Raw genomic sequence first — 13,740 nt, forward strand, 5'->3', positions numbered from 1 at the left:
GGCCTAACTAGAAAAAAAAATCATGGTTTTCAATAGCCTAAGTGGTTAGGCTTGTATAGTTCTACAGACATGATGACACAAATGAATTCAAAGAGAAGATTTTTATGTCATGAGTTTGGGAAAACAGTAACTAGAATCTAAAAATATGTTATCTAACATTGGAAACAAATCTCTGGTTTTTTTGATGGCACAGCAGATGAAGTAACTGACTTTTAGGGGCTACTTTGTACAAATGTCTCTCTTTGAAATAAAAGGGGTTGCTGTGGGTGCGCATGTGTGCATGTGTGTGTGTGTGTGTGTGTGTGTGTGTTTACAGCAAACAATGGTTGAATTTGCTTATGTTGCAACTCCACTGTAAGCACCCAGAGGTCAAGAACTGTATTTTCAGTACCCACTACATAAGAATAAGTACTTAGTGGGCGCTTACTAATGGCTTTTCTTGTTAGTGCTATGACTAATTGTAGCTTCTAATGTAATTACTGATTAAAATGGCTTTGTGTCAGCCATTGAAGAGAGCAGAAATGTGTTGGGTCAGTGCTCTGGAGTACTTGCCAAATAGTACTTGCCAAATCCACATCTGATGTGGATCAGAATCCTCCTAGCTCTTGATTCTGATTTCTTCTACTCAATCTCATTGTCCAAATTCAGGCTAACAGAATTATTTTACTCTTCCCGTCCACATCGAGCCAGCAGCCATTTCGAACCTATCAGGAAGCAGACACCAACAACGCACTCTGTCTGCTACTGCCTAAAGCCTGGCCTTGCTCACACTCCAATTCCTCAGCCTTCCCCTGTTGACTCTATGGTCACATCTGTGTTTCAGGTATCTAGTTCCATAGGCCAGTCGGAAACCTGCTCAGGGCTCTTGATTTCCCAAGGTGAAATGTGGCAACTATGGGAACATTAACCATAGACCTCTAACTACAGGGAGAATTATTGACTAAGCCCCAGTTGCTCTGCTCTGAAGTGTATCACTGTTCTTGGTCTGAGGCCATGCTTTCCTTGCCCAATGACTGAACATGTCAGGGATACTAAGGCAGGCCCATTTCTGGAAGGCACAAGACTATTATAATGGATGACTGACTTGAGGACTTCCCAGTGATCTGGCCAAACATTCCTTAGTAGTGCACTTCAAACTTCCTTCTTTCCTTTACTGGGGAGGGACAGATTTGTTAATATGGTCAGATGGTTCCCATTTTCTCCCACAGCCACTTCTCCCCATAAATATTTGTACCTTCAGTCCTGTGTTAGCATCTATTTCAGAAAGGGCCCAAACTAACATATGGAAGGTAGACTTTTATACTGGGGATGGCAAATTGTTGTAGATAGAGATGCCAATCTCATGAGGAATTCTGGAACTTGAATGGCCTTTTGGCATCATTTCACTGTCCCAACAGCACAGCCCTTGGTGCTGTATTGAGAAGGATTGTGAAGCCACAGGACTGTGGAGAATGTGCTGTCATTCCTTCTTTCTGTGCCCATGGTGGACATTGCTAATTGGTCATGCCTATGTACTAGACACAGCAGTGCTGAATTAGCAAAATTTGCCATGGGTCCCAGTGCTTATGTCCAGCGGACGCCAGGTACTTCTCATTATGTTTCAAATCAATCAGCAGAACCTAAAGGCCAAACTCATATATCAATGTGGTTTCACTTTAGGAAGTTCACACCTTCATAAGCATCCCTTTGTGAAATTTTTCTAGTAACTCCCAGGAAATGTTTGCATGCTCCATAACCTTTGTTGGCTGATGCATGCCATCTCCTTCATCTTTGCACTCCTCCTTTGTCACCTAGCTCCGCACCTTTGCACTCCCTACTTGTCACTATCATTACATCACAGACCATTTTCTATCATTTCTTTTTCTTTAAATAAATGTATGCACTTGGCTTTAAAAGTCTGATAGTTGGCACTTAAGGATCTATATTTTTAAAAGTCATTCCTTGCACTCTGCTTCATTTTTCTCCCCCAGAAACAACCCCTCAACGTTTGCTAGCTACATCCCCTAGTATTTACTTCCATATTTCTAAAATTTTGCACATACTACTATCTCATTGTTCATCAATGTAAAAGGCTATCCACTGACTGCACGACATCCTATATAAGTACTTAGTTCATCACCATGTTCTACCATTTTCCTTTTCCTCAACATTCCAACATAGTCATATGTTTTACTAACTCAATAGCCAATGTTTCTATTAATATGATTTCTAGTAAATATCATTCAACTCACTAGAATTATGACTCCTTAGGGGCTCAAACATATATTTCTGCTGGAGTTAAGTTATTATTATTATTACTATTCTTATTATTGTCCACTTTCTTGGTTCTTCGAGCATTCGTTTCTAGAGCCCTCTGTCCTACTGATTTTATCTGGGCCAATTTTTCTTTTCACTTGCTGCAAGTCTGCATTCCTAAGACCGTATCTTTGTCAGTCTTTGGATAATATCCCATATTTTCCTACCTCTTGTGTTCTTCTCTTTCTTAGTTTACTTTATCATTTTGAAAGACTTTCTATACTCAATCTGTTGCTCTTCCTTCTTGTATCATTTTACGCCAATATTTTCCAAAGAGAGATTGAAAAAGATGTAGATTTCTTGAGTACTTGCCCATATAAAAATGTCTTTATGCCCTTCTTTCACTTAGTTATATATAAATAGGATAAAATCCATAGTCTAAGAGCAAACTTACATTCAGGATGAAAATATTCTCCCTTCATTATTTAAAAGGCAATTTTGTAGATTTCAACACTACTAATGAGAAATCTAACACCATTCTATTCCCAGTTGCTTCACAGTTGATCGTTTGTTTGCCCACCCCACCCCCAAAATTTTTGGAATCTCCTTTTTATCCTTTGAGCTCTGAAATTTTACCACGATATGCCTTGGTATGAACTTAACCTGGGTTCAGACGTGCAGAATATTGTGCAGGAAGTTGATTGGAATCTGTTCTTGAAAAACAACACTCATGAGGGATCAGGAAAGTAGGTTTAGGCAGAAGGAGACTTTGAACTATGATGCAGTTGCAACTGAGACTTTGGCTAATCCTCCGGAGGGGTCTGGGGTTGGAATATCACTTCATAGTTGTTCCACCTTAGGCACATAAGTTGGGCCTTTATGTGCTTTTCTCCTGTTGATCAGTCATATATTTGAGCCATTCTCAAGAAGGGACTGACCTTGAGTGAGGCAATGCTCTTGAGTCAATGTTAATTGCCCAAGGGAGAATCATCTGAGAACCAAAAGCCACCAATATACCCAGGACCTCCAGAATGAGTTCCTCAGTCCTGTGGGGGAAATCTGGGTGGCACGCAACAGTATCTGCTATAACTTGGGTCTTATTTGAATAATCATGCTGAGCTTTTGCTAGATTTAGTCTAAACAGCTGTGTCCTTCAATTTTGGGAAAATTTCTTATGTTTATTCTTTGTTAATTTCCTCTCTTCGTTTTTCTTGTTACCTTCTTTTTTTCCTTCCCAATGGGTTATAGCTTGTTTCTACCAGATTGACCTTCTAATCTTATCTTTCTTCTATTGACCATCTCCTGACCTTTTCAATTTATATCTGGAAAGATTTCTTCAACTCTATTTTCCAATATGCTCACTATGATCATCTAATGACCTGATGTGTTTGAGAGATATGAATGGGGCATCAACAGCATCTACTAAATGGATTGATACCTTACTTAACTCTCTGGTGTCATTTTGTGGAATCTGGGGAGGAAGAATATAAAAACACAGGTGGTCTATCTGACATTTTGAACAAGGAAACAGCAACAACAGATTCTCTTTACTCAGCCCCCACCCCCCCAAATAATCAAAGAGAATCTAGTCAACTCATAGTGAGAGCTGAGGCCAGGCTATAATGTTCAGTGAGACTTTATCAAAGATCTCAGAGTAATGGAAATGCATTACCACACAGAGAAGTTTTAACTGAGGTGTTAAATTTGGCTTCCCTCATTTCAAAGGCACCAGTTGGGTGTTTAATTAACCCACACATTGCCCCCACATTTCGGGAAATAGCTCACATCTCCTCTTTAAGGGCCCTTGAGTACATCTCTTCTGCCTGTGTCTACAAAAATCAAAGAGATGAAAAAGGTCATCTTTTATCCCAAAAGGCTTTCCAACACAGTTCTTATTTTTAACTCAGGATCTGCCTCTTCCAAAGATGATTCGTGGTAGGAATTTCCATTATCTCCATAGCTCTAAGTCCTTCAAGAGGGTCATGTTTTTCCCAAGGTTGATCTCAGAAAGTCTTCCAGGAAAGTCCTGTCAGACATCAGCAGTTTAGTACAGGGATTCCTCTGGTTCATTTTGACAATCAAGTCTACACATCTCTCTTGTTGTTTTATATTCTTGACTTTCTTTCTCCAATGGGCAATTGTTTAAACAATAAGGCACACTCATACACATATGCACACATGTGCATGCACACCCACACCCCTCCAAAACTAAGCAATAATATATAGATATCATAGAAATCATAGCCTTCAGAGGTAAGGATTTACAGTGGGTATAATAGTCTTATACATTCTCCTGCAGAGCAGTTAAACTTTTCAAACCAAGTTCCTCCAGAAAAGGGTCTTCTATTCTATTGATATGATCAATGCTTTCCCCAACCAAGGGACATTTAGCCCCAAAGTCACTTCAAGCACCCATCTACTGTTTACAGAAAAGCTCCTTTTGGGAGATTTGTAGTTACAGGATATACATTTTTTTGTCTACTCCAGCTTAATGTTTACAGTCAATCACTGTGAAGTCAATCAGTAATGGGTTCAAATCCCAGCTCTAAACAACTCTTTAGTTTCCTATGATTCACCTTTCTCATCTGTAAAATGGGAGTAAGTTGTAAGAGCCTACCTCAGAGAGTTACTGCTAAAGTTAGGTGAGGAAATCCATGTAAAAAATCTACACACAGTGCTTGATGAAAAAACTAAATGTTCAATATGTATTGACCACCGTTATTATGAACTAGGAATGTGCTTGCCTTTTCTGCTTCACAGTTACAATACGTGAAGTCGTTGTTATGCATTAAGATAGGATACACACGATATGAACTGGAAAATCCAGACTTATATGTTATACGAAGACTACCAATTAAAAAAACACAGATGTCAAAGTTCAGAGTAGATTGCCCCTTATTTGGCTTGAATCCCCTCTTTCAATGAGTTCAAGAGAGAGGCCCCAAACTCTGCAGCTTTTTTTTCTCCTCTCCTCCTGACATGAGGGAGATACTTCAGGAATCCCTGGCCAATTTAAAGCCTGACCACTTTAAAGCTGACAATTGCCTGCCACTCTGCACTCTTCAAAAGATGAGTGATAATGAAGAGTTTCCTAATTACCAGGGTTTCAGGCTTGTCAGATTATAAATCTCCTTGTGAGATGTAGCTAATTGGTACTGTCAAGGAGAGAAATTTAGAAAGACCTAGATAATAAGCAGATATTGAATTCAGTTAGGATGACTATTTTTTATTGTTTCTGTTCATATCCCTCTTACATAATACATCTTCCATCTCTCTGCTCGTGTGTCAGAAGAAAGGGATGTTGTGTCCTTCCTCCTTCCACTTGAATGGTACACTGCTAAGAAGAGAATTCTATAGAATATTAGTCCTGCTCTTCATTGGAGGGTTTTAAAAATGGAAACCTGAAATTATATAGATAACATCTCACATGATTCATTTTTAAGGCTCAATATCTTATCTTGTGAAATGAACCTGGGACTTTTAAAATGGAGGACAAAGTTTTAAATCCAACCCTGCTGCTTACGATACATAGGAATGTGAGTGGCTTAGTCACTACTTAGACACTCAGTTTCCTCACTGTACAAAAGGAAAAGATCATCTGCCTCACAGAGGTTTAAATAAGGTCAATTAAATAAAACCACAAGCATAATGGCTGCCCATAGTAGTAAGTTTTATACTGATATTTTAAAAAGTTGAACCCTTCTTATTAGATAGACTTTTTTTAATTTAGAGGCACTTTTTTCCCCTATGACTTGTGGCCACTCCAAGTAAACCTGGAAAAAATGCTAAAAGAAATTCTTAATTCAGTTTTCCATCACTATCAAAATAAATTAATTTAAAGATCTATAAAATCCGTTTCTCAGATACATTTGCAATTCATGAGCAAAGATTTATATCCAAGGGTGTCTGTGAGACACATACATATATACACATCACATTAGATATTAGTAACTTAACCATCCATCAACATAAATAATACTACAAAGGAATATTGTAAAGAAATAATACTGTGCAGCAAATAAAACTTATTTGATAGTTCTGTATGTTCAGATGTCATATCTATGATCTCAAACATTGTTAAGTGAAAAAAAATAGTGTTAGTGTTAAGAGATTCAAAATGTTAAGCTTTAAAATGAGATCAAACATAAGTTGTTAGCAACTTAAAATAGACTGTTATAGATAAAAGGTTGTCATAGGTAAGCCTTAAGGTAACCACAAAGCAAAACCCTGCAGTAAGTGCATAAAAGAAGAAGATAAAGGAATATAAGCATACCACTGAAGAAAATCATCAAACCACAGAGGAGATCAAGATAAGAAGAAAGGAACAAAGAAACTATAAAAACAGTCAAAAAACAATAAACAAATGACAACCATTAATCTTTTTAGTGTCTTGATAATTTTGCCTTTTCCAGAATGTCATGAAGTTGGAATCATACAATATGTATCCTGGTCAGATTGAATTCTTTCATCAGTAATATGCATTTAAGAGTCCTCCATACCTTTTTTTGGCCTGAAATCTCTTTTATTTTTAGCACTGGATAATATTCAATTGTCTGGGTGTAGGGCAGTTTATCCATCAAGCTACTGAAAGACATCTTTGTTTCTTCTTAGTTTTGGCAATTATTAATAAAACTACTGTAAACATCTATGTGCAGGGGTTTTTGGTGGGAGGTAGACATATGTCTTCAACTCCTTTGGGCAAATACCAAGGAGTGCTATTGCTAGATAGCATCTTAAGAGAATGTTTAGTTTTGTAAGAAATCTCCACACTGTCTTCCAAAGTACAACTTCATATAATTTTAATGTGTCATGAAATTCATCTTTTTGTTTCTTTTCTACCATTTAAAATGCAAAAAAAAAAAAAATCATTCCTAACTTGTGTGACATATAAAAAACAAGCCGTGGGCTGGATTTTGCCAACGTGTAGCAACTTGTCGACTGCTTCCCTATCCTCTGGTTTAAATGACATTGTTTTCTCTTCTATGACATTGGACAAAGTGATTTTTCTCTCTTAGCTTCAGAGTCCTCATCTTTAAAATGAAGTGATTAGTGGACTCCATACAATAGAGCTGTTTGAGGATTATGTTAAAAGACTTATGTCTGGTCCTCTCCCTTCTCCATACAATAATACATTTACATTCTGTTAAAGTTTTGCTAGCCAGATTTTTTTCAGGTGCAAGTAATAAAAATACCAGCTCGTACTGGCCTCAACAATAAAGAATATTTGTTAGCTGATACAGGCAAAAAAGCTCAGTAATAGCTCCATCTAGATATTTAAACAATGTCATTGAGAAGAGATCTCCCTCCATTCCTCCATGCTGCTTTCCACCCTGTTGACTGTATTCTCAGACAACTTCTCTTTAAGTGATGATGGCTGAAAGCTCCAGGTTTATATTATCCCAAGTTTGTGTTCAATAGAAAAGGGCATATCTTTTTCAGGTGCCCAAGGAAAATATCAGCCTTAGCTCTGATTAGATCGGCTTGGCTTGACTTAGGACAAATATCCATCTCTGAACTGATCACCGTGGTTGCATAGATGTGGTATTCTGTTAACTACGTCTTTGTTACACATCTACTCCTGGAGCAGAAGGTAGAAGAGAAGAGAAATATGCTCCATCTAAACACATGATCTAAGAGTGACAGAAAGATGGTCCCCAGAGCAAAATCAGGTTGTTGCTATCTGATAAGAATGGACAGTGGACACCAAAACTCAGAAACGTAAACTCCGGAGTTCTTACCCATAAAATCTGATTTCATTAGGATTCTGACCTTATTTTGATTAATATTCAAAATATATAAACGACTTCTACAACTCAACACCAAAAAAGTGAACAATTCAACTAAAAATGGACAGAGGGCCTGAATAGGGATTTTTCCAAAGAAGGCATATACATGGCCAACAGAGACATGAAAACATGCTCAAATCCCTAATAATTAGGAAAATGCAAATAAAAAACCACCTCACAACAATTGGAATGGCTAAAATAAAAGAGATAAAAAGTAACAAGTGTTGACAAAAATGTGGAGAAAAAGGAAGACTTTGTTGGTGGGAAGGTAAATTGGCACAGCCACTATGGAAAACACTATGGAGTTTCTTCAAAAAATTAAAAATAGAAATGCCATATGATCTAATAATTCCACTATTGGGTATTTACTCAAAGAAAACAAAAACTTTAATTTGAAAACATAAGCACTTGCCTATGTTTATTGCAGCATTATATATAATAGCTAAGACATAGAAACAACTTAAGTATTTATCAATAGATGAATGAATAAATAAGATGCATTTATATGCATTGGAATATTACACTGCTATAACAGATTATGCCATTTGAGACAACATGGATGGATCTAGACGGTATTATGCTAAGTTAAATAAGACAGATTGAGAAAAACAAATACCATATGATTTCACTCATAAATGGAAATTTTTTAAAAAGGCAAAAATCCCGCACACAAAAACAAATGAATAAACAAACAAAAAACAGAATCAGACCCATTAACAAACAAGGTTGCCAGAGGGGATAACTGGGAGCGGGGGAGCAAAATGGGGTGCTGGGAGGGGGAAGATACAGGCTTCCAGTTATGGAATGAGAAAGTCACTGAAAAGGCACAGCATGGAGAATATAGTCAGTGATACTGTGATAGTGTTGTGTGGTGACAGATGGTAGCTACACTTGTGGTGGGCAGAGCATAATGAATAAACTTGTGGAATCACTATGCTGTGCACCTGAAGCTAATATAACATTGTGTGACAACTATACTACCAAAAAAAAAAAAAAAAAAAACCCTCAAAACAACAGAAAAAAGTCTGCCCTTATTTCTATCCAACTCCAGCTCAATGGAATGAGAGGTATTTGCATAACTAATGGCTCTGTTTTTGTAGCTATTGGTTTCACTGAGTGTTTTACAATGTTTCAAAGACTCTGTCTTTCCAGTCTTTATGTTGAGAGAAATGACTTCAGAGAATTTGATTCCTGAGACTGAACCTCCCAAAAGACCTAATGCGAATCATGATCCCCTTTCTTGTACCGTTTCGTTACTCTCCACAAATTTCTTCCTTCCAATGACTATAGGACACTGAAAGCCCAACCACATGAAGTTTAACCTTACTTATTAACCACCAGGTACTTGGTCAACATAATAAAGAAGAGAAGAGACCCCAGTTAGGATACTGTTAGATCACACAAGATAGCCCAATCTTTTCCTTCGAAGATTTCCTTACTGACAGTCCTGAATCAATGTCTGATATTTTAATAAACACACAAATGCATACTCCATTAACCACCACCACTAATGGCAGCAATGTTCATGTGAGTCTCTCTTAAAAAATCTCCATTTTACAGCTGGTAAAGTGCACCCAAATCTTGGTTCTTTTCCTGATATTTCAATTAGTCCGGTTCTTCTTCTCATCTCTCGCTCCTGTTTTATAGCTTCCCCTGAATCATTTTTTTTCTCTTTCAGCTGCACCCTTGTCCCTCCCCAGTCTCCTAGCTCTTCCCTTTCTGCACTTACCCTCAGTTGATTTCATTTGTGCTCACATTTCAACTTTCAACCACCACTTCATTCATCCTTAATAATAAGAGCTACAGTTGTTGAGTGCCTACTATATATTGGCTTTTCTCAATGCCTTTGAAAGGCAGCAGACATTACTCACAGTTCACAAAAGGACTGGTGTCTTACTAAAGATCACACAGATAGCAATTGGGAGGGTTGCAGTTCAAGCCTGGCCTCTCTGATTCCCTTACTACACGTTACTCTATTCTTTTGTTTTCTCATTCAGCACAGATCTCTTGAGTATCTATCTGCTTTGAACCAGGCATAGTATACTAGAAACTACAAAAGATCCAGTCTGTATCTTCAAAGAGCTCCCAGTCTAGTGAGGGAGACAAGCAATCAATTTAATTACAATGTAAGTGTTCAACAGAAGCATGCATATATTCCAAAATTACATTTAAGGCTCAGATCCCTAGTGTGAGCTCTATGCCAATATCACCAAGGACCTACTGACCATTTTCATTGGAATATTATTTTCATTATCTACTGGTGTCTAATCAACCAAATCATGGTGCCTTAAAACAACAATTTGTTATTTCTCATCAATTTTTGAAATGACTGAGCTCTGCTGATGGTTCTTCTGCTGAAGTCACTGCCGTGCCTGCAGTCAGCTAGGAGTCTAGCCAGGGCTACAATATGTGAATTTACTCGCACAGCCCTGCATTGCTCTGTCTATAACCTGTCATCATTCAGTGGTGTAGCCTGAGCTTCCTATGTCATGGTACCTGGTTCCAAGAAGACAAGCCTCAATGTGCACTCATCAAGCCTCTGCCTGCATCATGTTAAAGGCTCATTGGCCAAATAAGTCACACGGCCAAGCACCGAATCAATATAGGAGGGAATTATGCATTTGCATGACTTCCAGAGCCATAGGTCACTGGGGGTCATCAATGAGACATCCACACAGAGGTCCAGTTTTGACCTCCATATCTTAAGCTGAAATCGCTATGTTCCTCCGAAAAAAATCTCGTGCTCATGTTTCTATTTCTGGTATCAACATTCTCAAAATTTAGGAGTTATTGTCCACTGCAAAATCTATCCAAACTACACCTAGCTAGTTCCCAATTCTTTTTAATTCCTTCTGTAAATTATCTTACATTCTTCCTTTTCCACGCACATCACTGCCTGTTCATACACATCACTATCATCACTACAGCCTGCTACCTTAGAGGATGCCAGCTGTGTGCTGAGGCTCACAACGATGCTGTAAGGAGTACAGGTATGAGGACACGGTGATTGTCATTTGAGGATTTGGGGCTGAATGCCTAGGGCATCTGGAGTCTTTGGGCTGGTCGCTCTTGGCCAGGAGCTACATCATTTGCCCCAGTGAGCCGGACATACATCATTTTCATCTGCGCCATAATATTAAAAAATTGGACAACACTGTCATACCTCAACCTTCTGCCTTCTATCCATCCTTCTTACCATAATTGGGTTAATCTTTCATATTATCACAAGGTTAATAGCTTCCCATTTATGAAGCCACTTCATAATTTACTCTTCCCTCAACAACATCACCTGACTATTACACATGGTCAAAGCTGTTGTCCCCAAATTTCTACCATCTGACCTGAACCTGCGTTTCAGTGTTTTGCCCACTCCTTCACACACACACACACACACACAAAATCCTCTGTCAAACTGATCTGCTTAGCAACTTCTAAGAATACCTAATTATTTTCTGTATCCCTGCCATACAACAAGCCCACTCTCTTAGAAAACTTCCAAATTCCAACTGTCTTCTGAATGCACTTCAAGGTCCTCATTCACCGTGAAGACTACCAGGTTATTCTGACCCATAATGACATCTCGGTTTTGCCTCTGACCACTAAGAAGATACTATTTATAATCCTATGTTGTCCAATATAGTAGTCACTAGCCTCATGTAGCTATATAAATTTAAATAAAACTGAAATTTGGTTTGGTTTCTCAGGTGCACAAGCCCCATTTCTAGTTGTCAGGTGTCAGTGACCAGTGGCTGGTATTTTGGATGGCACAAATATAGAACATTTCCATCATTGCAGAAAATTCAATTGGAAAGTTATGTCTATGCTACCTAGTTGGCAGTTAATCATTTTTTCCAACTTTGGGTTGGCTTTTCAGTAACCAGTTCCCAACACTCTTACTTCTTTGTTGCTTCCTGTTATGGAAGCTGAGAACCTGAGATACTTCTATTTCTAGACTTTCTTGCAGGCAGGCTTGTCCTTGTGGCCCAGATCCAGCCAATGCAATAGAAAAGTATGCTTATTGGGAGTTTTGGGGCAAAAATACTAAAGAAAAGGGGCACCTGTGTAGCTTGGTCAGTTAAGCGTCCAACTTGTGGTTTCTGCTCAGGTCATGATCTCTTGGTTTCATTAGTTCAGGCTCCATGTCGGGCTCTGTGTTGGCCGAGCAGAGCCTGATTGGGATTCTCTCTCTCTCTCTCTCTCTCCCTCTCCCTCTCCCTCTCTCCCTGCCCCTTACCCAGTCATGCTGTCACTGTCTCTCTCAAAATAAATAAATGAACTTAAACAATTTTTTTATGTGAAACAAGAGAGAAGTGTGCATGGAGATCTTTCTTACTAGATACACCTTTGCCTTCATATACAGCCAAGTGAGGATGTCTTACCTACATGTGCAGCAGCCATCTTGTGCCCAAGAGGGAAATACCAGGACCATCCCAGACACAGCCACACAACCCCCGAAATGGTTAAACCGCTCAATCAGCTCTAAGACTGTTAATCCTCAGACATCTTAGTATGTAGTAAATTACATTATTTTAGTATTTAAGCCTCTCAGTGTTAATATTAGTTATGTATGCTAATTCTCATGCACTAACTACACCATTAGGAAAAGTATCTATATTTATGCCCTGCCTCTTCAACCTTTGTTGCAAATACAGGAAGTCAAGAGCATCCTTACAACATCCTTTTGGCTCATCCACAGCGCACAGTAGGTGCTCAGTAAAGTCATATGAATGGACTGATTTCTTACTGCTTTGGAAATCAACAATGAGGGGCTCCCAGGCTGGACCATGGTTTGTGAACTTGTCTTCTGAAACTAATCTTAGCCTTTGTGAAAAACTGTGTCATTTTAACAACAGCAACACTTCAATCTATATTTGTACCTGAAAGTTACACGAGAAAGGTGAGAGAGGGAGAAATACAGTTCCTCATTTTTACCTCCACAATACACCCTTGACAGATCAATTTTAAAAGTTAATGTGATAGTGTGATATCAGTGGCAATTTGAAAAGAAGCCCATGAGTCTCACTGAAACCTTTGCCAGGTAACCTAGTCTCACTTAGCCTCAAGAATTATTTGCAGTGTATGGTATGTATGGTGTAATGTATGTGTGTGTGTGTGTGTGTGTGTGTGTATGCGTGCGTGTGCGTGCACACATGTGTGTGTGTTTTCCTCAGTGGCTTATTATCAAAGATGCATAATAGAACATTATTAACTTTATGATTCTTTATGCCTTTAGTTTTCCAACTTGTTCCAAAATTCTACCTCTCAAACTGAAAGGAATTCTCATTTCATTCATTCTTTTAACATCCATCATTGGGTACCCAGCACACACACAAGATCCAAAAGTTAAGAAGACACAAACTCTACTTCATTAACATTATCATCCTGCTAGCATTTATTTATTTTTAATTTAAAAGTTTACTTATTTATTTTGAGAGAGAGTGAGAGAGAGAGAGAGCACAAGCAGGGGAGGGGCAGAGATAGAGGGAGAGAGAGAAAATCCCAAGCAAGCAATGTGCTGAACTCAACACAGGACTCAAACCTACAGCTTTGAGATCATGACCTGAAATGAAATCAAGAGTCGGATGCTTAATCGACTGAGCCATCCAGGTGCCCCAGTAGTGCTACCATTTAGAAAATTGTCCTTTAGACCATCCTCCAGCCCTGGCATGGACTTGGCTGTGGTCCATGTACAGATCACCTTTAAGGCTGGAAGTGACTT

The sequence above is a fragment of the Hyaena hyaena genome, unplaced genomic scaffold, assembly GCF_003009895.1.
Source record: "Hyaena hyaena isolate Hyena2069 unplaced genomic scaffold, ASM300989v1 scaffold_48, whole genome shotgun sequence".
Taxonomy (NCBI): domain Eukaryota; kingdom Metazoa; phylum Chordata; class Mammalia; order Carnivora; family Hyaenidae; genus Hyaena; species Hyaena hyaena.